The sequence below is a fragment of the Lissotriton vulgaris genome, chromosome 2_1 (genome assembly GCF_964263255.1).
Source record: "Lissotriton vulgaris chromosome 2_1, aLisVul1.2, whole genome shotgun sequence".
Taxonomy (NCBI): Eukaryota; Metazoa; Chordata; class Amphibia; order Caudata; family Salamandridae; genus Lissotriton; species Lissotriton vulgaris.
In genome coordinates, this window is record NC_141687.1 from 1,798,056,458 (window position 1) to 1,798,066,929 (window position 10,472).

A 10,472-nucleotide genomic window follows, 5' to 3' on the forward strand; every position below is an offset into this window, starting at 1 on the left:
TGTACTTTTTTGTGTTCTGTCAGGTTTTGGTTAATTGTAATTTGTTTATGCTGCCTTTTTTTGTTTGCTAATGTGTTGGCTTTGTTTTGCAGCCGGAACTCAGACCATATCAAAAGGACCACCAGGAAGCGATCTGTTGCAACACGTGGACATACAGGTACAAGTCTTTTTATTAGAATAATGTGTGTTTGTATTTGGCATGTTTTGTGTTTTTTACTTTATAGATGGTACGGCAGGGCAGTGGCAGGCACTTTTAGGTAAGTATAAGGTATGTGTGATGTTTGTATATATTTGCATTATAATTTTACTTTTTAAAAATTCTTAATGCCTGTGGTGTTTTTAATTCTGCTTATGTTTCTTTTTTTAATCTTATTGCTTTTTTAACTATAATTAGATTTTTTAAATGTGTAGTATATGCTTTTGAGAATTGGTAAATTACGTGTTTTTATTGTCTAATCTGCGACCATTGGTATGTTTATGAAAGTTCTAGAATTAACTGTAAGGCAGGTGGGGACGCAGTCACTTTAAGGTAAGTCTAATCTATTTTGTGATGTTCATATCTATTTTGTTTAGGAATAGATTTTTTGCTTAATTTATTAATGCATGTGTTTTTCTATATTTTGCCATTTTTTGGTTATCTTTGTTTTTTGACAGTAATTGTGTTGTTTAACGGTACGGCAGGGCGGGTCACGTTTTTATTGTCGAATCTGCGGCTATTGGTATGTTCGAGAATGTTCCAGAATTAACGGTACGGCAGGGCGTGACGCAGCCAATTTAAGGTAAGTCTAATGTATGTGTGATGCTTCTATGTATTATGTTTAGAATTTTTTTTTTGTTTAAATTATTAACCCTTGTGCTTTTCTGTATTCTGCATGTTTTTGGTTACTTGTAATTGTTTTATGTTGCCTTTTTTGTTTGTTAAAGTTTTGTCTTTCTTTTGCAGCCGGACCGCAATGCGTGTCAGAAGGACCACTAGGAAGCGATCCGTTGCAACACGTGGACACACAGGTACAAGTCCTTTTTTATGAATAATGTGTGTTTGTATTTGGCATGGTTTTTTTTTTACTTCATAGGTGGTACTGCAGGGCGGTGGCAGCCACTTTCAGGTAAGTATAAGGTATGTGTAATGTTTGTATATATTTCATTTATAATTTTACTTTTTATAAAGTCTTAATGCGTATTTTTTTATTCTACTTATGTTTTTTTTTTATTGTTATTGTTTTTTTAACATTAATTAGGTTGTTTTATATGTGTAGTATATGCTTTTGGGAATTGTTACTTTACGTTGTTTTTTGTCGAATCTGTGGCATTGGTATGTTTAGGAAAGTTCCAGTATTAACTGTACAGAGGTGGAGACGCAGTCACTTTAATGTAAGTCTAATCTATTTTGTGATGTATATATATATATTTTTTAGTAATTGATTTTTTGCTTAATGTATTCATCCGTGTGTTTTTTTATATTCTGACATTTTTTGGTTCGTTTTGTTTTTGTAACAGTAATTGGGTTGTTTAAAATGTATAGGAAATGCTTTTGGGGATTGTTAATGTACTTTGTTTTATTGCCGAATTTGTGGGCATTGAAATTTTGGGGAAAAGTCCTACAATTAATAGTACAGCAGGGCGTATCATGTTTTTATTGTCCAATCTGTGGCCATTGGTATGTTTGGGAGTGTTCCAGAATTAACAGTACGGCAGGGCGTGATGCAGCCACTTTAAGGTAAGTGTAATGTATGTGTGATGTTTATATGTATTTGGTTGAAACATTATATTTTTGTTTACATTATTAACCCATGTACTTTTTTGTATTCTGCCAGTTGTTGGTTAATTGTAATTAATTTATGTTGCCATTTTTTGTTTGCTAATTTTTCGGCTTTGTTTTGCAGCCGGAACGCAGACCGTGTCAAAAGGACCACCCGGAAGCAATCTGTTACAACACGTGAACACACAGGTACACGTTTTTTTATTAGAATAATGTGTGTTTGTATTTGGCATGTTTTTTTTTTTTACTTTATAGACGGTACGGCAGGGCGGTGGCAGGCACTTTTAAGTAAGTATAAGGTATGTATGATGTTTCTATATATTTGCTTTATAGTTTTACTTTAAAAAAAATTCTAATGCCTGTTGTGTTTTTATTTCTGCTTACGTTTTTTTTATCTTATTGTTTTTTAACTGTAATTAGGTTTTTTAAATGTGTAGTATATGCTTTTGAGAATTGGTAAATTACATGTTTTTATTGTCTAATCTGCGACCATTGGTATGTTTATGAAAGTTCCAGAATTAACGGGATGGCAAGGCGGGACGCAGCCACTTTAAGGTAAGTCTAATGTATGTGTGATGTTTATATATATTTTGTTTAGAAATTGCATTTTTGCTTAATGTATTAATCCGTGTGCTTTTCTGTATTTAGCCAATTTTTTTTGGTTAGTTATAATTTTGTTTTTGTCCCTAAATTGTGTGTTTTTTTTGTGTTTTTTTAGTACCATTCTGAAGTACCACCAAAAAGCGATCACTTACAACACGTGGCCACACAGGTACAGGCTGATTTTTTAACCCCTTCCATGCTGATGACGAACCCCAGCGGTCATGCACTACGGTGCTCGTGTGCTGATGACGGCTGGGGTTCGTCACGGCCCGCCCCTGTTCGTGTTGTTTACAGCACACCAGGGGAATCGCGGCCGCATGGAAGGGGTTAAAAACGTACTTTTTTGATTTACAATGTTTTCTTTTTCTTTACTTTGTAGGCAGTACAGCAGGGCGGGCCCAGCTACTTTAAGGTAAGTATAAGTTATGTATAATATTTTTATGATATAAATTATTAATGCGTGTATTTTTATGTATTCTGCTTACGTTTCGTTTTTTATTCTTACTTGTTTTTTTTACCGTGATTGGGTCGTTTTACATGTGTAGAATATGCTTTTTGGAACTATTGGTTTAAGTTCTTTTATTTTTGAATCTGCGTGCATTGCTATCTTTGGGAAAGTTCCACAAATACCGGTACGGCAAGGCGGGACACTGACACGTTAAGGTAGTCTAATGTATGTGTGATGTTTCTTTATATTTTGTTTACGAATTGACTTTTTGGACTAAATTATTAATCAATGGGCTTTTCTATATTCTGCCACTTTTTGGGGTAATTATAATACCTTTTTTGTTCGTACTTTGTGTGTTCTTCATTTTTTTTTAGGACCGTTCGGAAGGACCACCAGCAAGCGATCAGTTGCAACACATGGACACACAGGTACAAGTACTTTTTCTGAGAAACGTGTTTTTTGTATTTAGAATGTTTTCTTTATGTTTACTTTCTAGGCGTGACAGCAGAGCAGGGCGCAGCCACTTTAACGTAAGTTTAATGTATGTGATGTTTGACTATATTTTGCTTATAGATTTAATTTGGATAAACTATTAATGTGTGTTTATTCTGTATTCTGGCCACGTTTCATTTTTATTTCTTATTGTTTTTGTGCTCCTAATTGGGTTGTTTTAAATATTTTGGATATGCGTTTTCACATTGTGAATGTACGTTCGTTTGTTCTCAAATATGCACGCAGTGGTATCTTTCGGACAGTTACATAGTTAACGGTATGGCCAAGCAGGACACAGCTACTTTAAGGTAAATGTATCTTATTTGTGATGTTTTCCCGTATATGTATATGATTTGCACATTTACTATGGGGGAATTATTAAGCATTGTTTCTTTCTGTATTTCGCCTGCGTTTGCTTGTTTTTTCTTCCAATGGATTTTTTTCACGTAATTTGAGCATTTTCCTTTTACATATAACTGTTATACTTAATATATTAAACAATTGCTTTGTATTACATCCTACACACTAATATTTTAGAGGTACTACAAAAATAAAAAAAAATCATCCGTTTACACGTAAGGTTCTTTTTATATGTTACGTGTTTTGTAAGTATACTACATGCATTTGTTTGCAACATAATAAAACCGTTTTGCTATCTGTTGATAATGTATTTGGGAGAAGTTAGCTATGCCACACTGAAGGTAAGAGTAAAGACTCCTTTAATTTTTTATATACATGCTTGTATTTTTTAGGGACATGCTTTTTTCCCATGTATATTATACATGCGTTTAGCTTTTAGGAAAATAACATGAGTTTATAGCAAAGGCAGACAACTTGGAGCCACATTGCTTTCATACTAACACCATGTATTACATGCACGCTTTGACATTCAGTTTTAATGCAAGTCGCACATCCCCACTAACAATTCAAACAACTCCCGCTTAAACATCCCTTCCATCCTGAGGAAGAGGCTCCCACTAAAAAATTAACATACGGCTAGATAGCAACATCCTACGTGCGTGGGGCTACAATGAAAAGGTAAAGAAAATTGTTTTTTAAGTATTTACACTTATTTCCTAGATACTAAAATATCTTTCTTAATTAACGTACAAGTACAGTTAAAGTATGCTTTCATTATTTTTTGTTGATGCGGTTATTTGTGAGCCTATATTTAATTGCAGATTTAAATTAATTAGGAATGACGTTTTGCCTGTTCACTTCTATTAGCGCTTTTATCATCTTGTTGGCCTTGCTTTCAATAGTTTTAACTGTTTATATAAGTCTGACAATTAGCCTGTATCTGTTCCACATTTAGGCTAAAACATAACTCTGAAAGCGTTTATCAATTTGTAGGCCTTGCTTTCATTATTTGTAACTTTTGGCATTACACTAACAATTAGCCTGCTTCTGTTCCACATTTTATACTGAAACAATATAACTTCTAAACGCATTTCTCGTTTTGTAGGCCTTGATTTCAATACTTTTCACTGTTTGCATACAACTAACAATTAGCCTGCATCAGTTACATATTTTACACTAAACAATATAACTATAAACGCATTTATCGTCTTGCCAACCTTGCTTTTAATACTTGCAACTATTTTTTTAGCACTAACAATTAGCCTACATATGTTCCACCTTTAATACTAAACGATGTACCTCTTTTTCATCTTGGCGGCCTTGCTTTGAATACTTTTAACTGTTTGCATTACTCTAACACTTAGCCTGCATTTGTTTCACATTTTATACTGAAAAAATAGACCTCTGCACCGTTTAGCGGTTTGTAGCCCTTGCTCTTAATACTTGTAACTGTTTCCATAGCACCAACAATTAGCCTCCATCGGTTGCAAATTTTTTTACTGACACAATGTAACTCTTACAGCGTTTATTGTCTTGCCAGCTTTTTTTTTCAAACTTGAAACTATTTCCATTATAGCAACAATATATCTTTTAGGGTGTTTATCGTTTTACCGGCATTAATTCACAAACTGGTATCTCTTCTGCGGTTAACAGCAACAATTACCTACATCTGTTATCATTTCTGTTTTAGTACATTCAAACACTGCATCGAAATGTATTCTGTGTACGTTAGCACAAACTTTGACCGTGTTTTGCAAATTTGTGAACAGACACACCGCTTCAAGCCTTTTTGACTCATTGTATATTTTTGCTCCCGATGCTTATTTTGTTATCGTGCGCTTTACAAACCATAGACAACCGCTTCTAGCCTCGCAATTTTGCTGTGCAGCTTTTAATGTTTTTTAATACATTTATTTTTGCATCACGCGTTGCAGCCCAATACATTTAGCAACTCCTTTTCCCGCCTCCTTAAGAAGCTTTTCTTGGCACATTTTTTTTGTTGTACACCCAACTTTACAGTCCTAGACACCCGCCATTTGCGTTTAGGCACTTAGCAGCTTTTTTTTTAAGGATGAGGTTTGAAACATCAAAGTCTTATTAACTAGCAAGAGGTCTTTTAAACACCTGTGAAGAACTCGGGTGCTGCGGTGTGTGCCCCAGAAGCTGTCTCATCCTAGCTTTCCGCAGCACACCACCAGGGGGTGTCTCTGTATCTGTTCCTCTCTCTGTCTTTATCGCTGTCTATCTCTGCCCATATCTCTATCTACCTCTCTCTCCTTCTATCTGCCTCTGCCTTTAAATATCTCTATCTATTTCTGTCCCTATCTATGTCTGTCACTTTTCTCTTTATAACACATAAAACGTCCCAAAATGCCCATTACAAGCAAAGTGTAAATGCACTCTAAATAACTTTGTTAACACTTTTTTTACTTCACAGGTAATAAAACCCCCTCAGGAAAAGCTGACGATCACAATCTATGGACTTGAAAATACATCCCAAGAAAAAAGTACTAGAACAGTACAAGTACAACACACAGAACATTTTAAAACTATGGACATAAGCAACACCATTATAATGGACTTCCTAAATGTAGGAGCACACATTGACAACTTTGGAGATGCTCTGATGCCATACTTGCCAAAAACATTAAATGTCATCTTTTCCAGTGGCTGCATAATAGAAATAATTGAAGATTCTTAAGTTATACGTTAAGTAAACACCATAAAAGTGCACAAAACAAACAAAATGTACAAAACAATGTTTATAACTGTGAACTTAATAAAAAACATGTCAAACCCATTTGCTTACTGGTTATTAATATTCATTAAATATAAATTTGAATATACACACATGCATATATATGCATCACTGAACAGACATATTAATAAGTATGCACATATATATGCATATATATATATTCCTACAAATATGCTGCATATAAATGTACATATATATAAATACATATTTCTCAATAAGTATCACCATACTTTCTCATATGTACTACTCAATCTACTCTACTACTCACTCTGGTACTCACTCTATTTCTCAAACTCTACTACTCACTCTTTCCAGGGCCGGCTCTAGGCTCATGGTGGCCCTGTGCAGGGAGTGTAGGTGGGGGCCCCCGGAAGAGGGGGTCCGGACGGGGCTGAGCTCAGGAAGGTGTTTTACTAATAATACATCCAGAAAAGTCGTTAGATGATTGACCAGTACCTGCGGCAGCTCCTACCCTTCCGAATTCGTCTCAGAACGATACAATTTAGGAGGAGGAGGGCATTGTGACACACAAACAGTGAGCAACAGCCCACTCCAGGAACGAAAATATTCCTTATACCTAGCCCAGGAATGAAAAAAATTAAATACCGAAATGAGGTAATCTGGCCAAAACAGCGAACAGTGAGAAAAAAGACTTCAGCACATGAAGTAATTTCCCGTTTCCTACACACCACTAACTTTTTCTTCTTTTGACTTGATTGCCTGCCCCACACCCGAAAAACAAGGTCCTACATCTGGCCTCGGGAATTTGTTCCTCGGGCCCCGGGCATTAATGTAAAAATCCGACCCTGACTGAAGGCAGGTTAGTAGGTCGAAATCAGGACCATGAGTGGTAGCGTTTTAACGCTTTGATGGCCCTGTCAACAGTAGAAGAGCGCAGGAGTTTTTCTACTCTCCGTGTCCCCTGTTACTTGTCCCCCATGTCCCCTTCACTCCAAAATCTGGAGCAGATAGATTACCCACAACCCCACACTTCCTACCCCTAGGTCACTGTTGTGTCTTCTATTCTTGGCCCGTTAGAGAAACTGACAGAGACAACAGACCCAACTTAGGGCCCCCAGACACGACTACCATATCAAGAATACTTGTATTTGGGTGGTGTCACACACTCCAAACACCCATCCTGACTCAAAGCTACGCCCCTGAAGCCGTATTTTATTTTTCTGTTTTATTATCTCTAGTGTGCAGTCGCTGTCCTTCCATTAATCCAACAGACGCAAACAAGGGACTTCTGGCGAGCTAAGGATTGGACAGTCGGGCAACCCGGGGACGTTATTGGCTCAATTCACATTAAATTCAGGACTGCAGAACCCGTGCGCCAGTCACTCTTGAAATGGATGAGCAGTAGAGACCACATTACATCCTCACCCTCCTGGCAAACGTCCTGCGTCATTTTTGTGACTTGGGACCAGAGTGTCTTCAGATAAAATTCTGCCCTTCCATTTAAAATGTCTCCAATAAGGATCTTAGCCTTTAGTCCTAAAATGTGATGAAACGTGTTTCAAATACATAAAATACAAGAAATTATAAAACATTGAATGTAAAAATGTATTAGTCACAACCTAAAGCTACCACCAAGTAACCATTGCGTGTAAAGTCTTGAACATTTTTTCACCATCAGTCAGTGCTTAAATGGCCCGGTACTGTCCGGTTTTTTGAAAGAGAGAGTACCGGAAAATATGCGGGGGTTATGACAAATGCATTATTCCTTTCCTTTTTCATTTTAGAAGGTTCACAGAATATCTATGTATTTTAGTACTCTGCTCACATTGCCGGCACAAGAGGTTGCAACTTGCAGCTGGAGCTGTTTGGCACAAACCAGACACCCACGTTTTTCAGGCAGGCTCTGTCCTGCCACTGCAAAATGTATATTCACCACGAGGCAGCTAACGAGAGCCATCTCGAGTTGGACCCACGTGCTGCAGGAGCCACCAAAGTTCCTCAAACTGACTGTAAACAAGAGCGCTCACGCACGCCGTCGCTGCCATTGCCAAGCCATTGCCCGGTCGGAGGCCGCCAAATCCTGCCAGGGGGCCGCCACAGTGATAGATCCGAATCCGATCCTCGGCTCGGTCGGTCGTCGTGGCGGCCCCTCGGGTTTGGCGGCCCTGTGCAGGTGCACAGTTTGCACATGCCTTGGGCCGGCCCTGCTCTTTCCTACTCACTCTTTCACTCTTTATTAATCACTCTCTACTACTCACTCTCCAATACTGTCACTACTCACTCTACTACTGTACTACTTACACTACAACACTCTAATACACACTACTAATGCTCTACTACTCTGATACTCACACTACTACTCTACTCACTCTCTACTACTCACTATACTCACTACTACTCACTCTAGTACTCTCTATAACTCACTACTACTCATTCTCTACTACACACTTTCTACTCACAAATAACTATACTACTCACTCTCTACTACTAACTCTACTACAACTCTATACTACTCACTCTATTCTACTCTCTACTACTCACTCATTACTACTCACTCTAATACTCTATTACTCACTCTCTACTACTCTCTAGTACACTGAACTATCTCTTTACTACTCACTCTCTACTACTACTCTCTGCTACTCACACTCTACTCCTCTCTACTCACTCTCTAGTACTCTCTATTCACTCTCTGCTACTTACTCTCTACTACACACTCTAAGTACTCTCTACTATCTACTACTCACAGTACTCACAACCCACTCTATTACTCTCTCCACTATCTATTACTCACTCTTTACTATTCTACTACTCTCTACTACTCTCTAGTGCTCCATAACTACTAATCTCTAATATCAACTCAGTTTTACTACTCATTCTCTTCTACTCGCTCTACTAAATCTACTATCTACTAACTCTACTATCTACTACTCACTCTACTACCCTCTATTACTATCTAGTACTCTTCATTAATCTCTACTACTCACTCTCTACTAATAGCTATCTCCTACACACTATGTTTATGTTTGTTTATGTTTAGGTGATTTGTATTGCGCGCAAATACCCTGGGGTGTCGCGGCGCATAGGATTGTAAATTCAGACAAGGAGACGCTGAAGATATTATTGACTCATTGATTAAAAAGCCATGTTTTGAGTTGTTTCCTGAACACAGTGAGGGTGGAACTGGTTTTGATGGCGAGAAGGAAGTGTGTTCCAGAGCTTGGGGTGGCAACTAGGAAAGGTCAGTGTCCCCAGGAGGACGTTTTTAGGTCTCCTGGCGTTTAACAGCGCGTCAGCGCTGTGTCCGCCAGGAGATCTTTTGTTGCTGACTATGCTTCCCAGGAGACAGCACCGGCCGCGCGCAAAGGCGATCGGCGTAGGCCACGCGCGCACGAACACGCTCAGCTGCCGTCTCCTGGGAAGCTCCAACATCCTATGCGCATACGCAGAGACACACACACACACACACACACGAGCGCCCATGCACGCATGCACCCCCACATAAAGAGAACTCACCCCTGCTGTCGCATACACGCATACACACACACACACACACGTGCATCAAGCGCCCCCGCCCCGCCCCCCCCCGCCGCCACTTACCGCTACTCCGGTCTTCAGCTGCCACCGCGGGGCTCTCTCTAGGGCATGGGCTTCTCTCCGTGGGCGCGGCTTCTCTCCGTGGGCGGTTCGATCCCCGGCCGCTCCTCCTCACACGTGGGTGTCCTCCCTGACGGTTGCATGCGTCAGTAATACCATGTGACCCCAAGGCAGCCACGTACAGCAACGAGAGGGGGCCCACTGCCGACAGGACCCCCAGGTGCCTGTGCTACGGCTCCCTACAGCATTTTAAAGGCGGCGCGAGGACGCCGCGCGAACCTGCACCGAGATATGGAGATACTGAGACAGGAAACAAACCAAACGTTTCCACCGAAATTTGTACAGACAGGAGCAGTGCGTAGGTTTCAGTGCACGCGCGTGTGTGTAAATAAGTGCGAAGTGGGGATGGGCAGGCCATTTTACAAGCATGCAAAACACACTTTGACGTAAAGGCTCTAGGTTCTGTAATAACTACCTTCAAGGTTGAAGCAGAT

General features: G+C 39.1%; 1 pseudogene; it reads left to right on the forward strand.

Annotated features, from left to right (window-relative positions):
- The first annotated feature begins 10,095 nt into the window (after positions 1-10,095).
- On the forward strand, positions 10,096-10,224 carry LOC147733291 (small Cajal body-specific RNA 14; annotated as a pseudogene).
- The last annotated feature ends 248 nt before the right edge of the window (positions 10,225-10,472 follow it).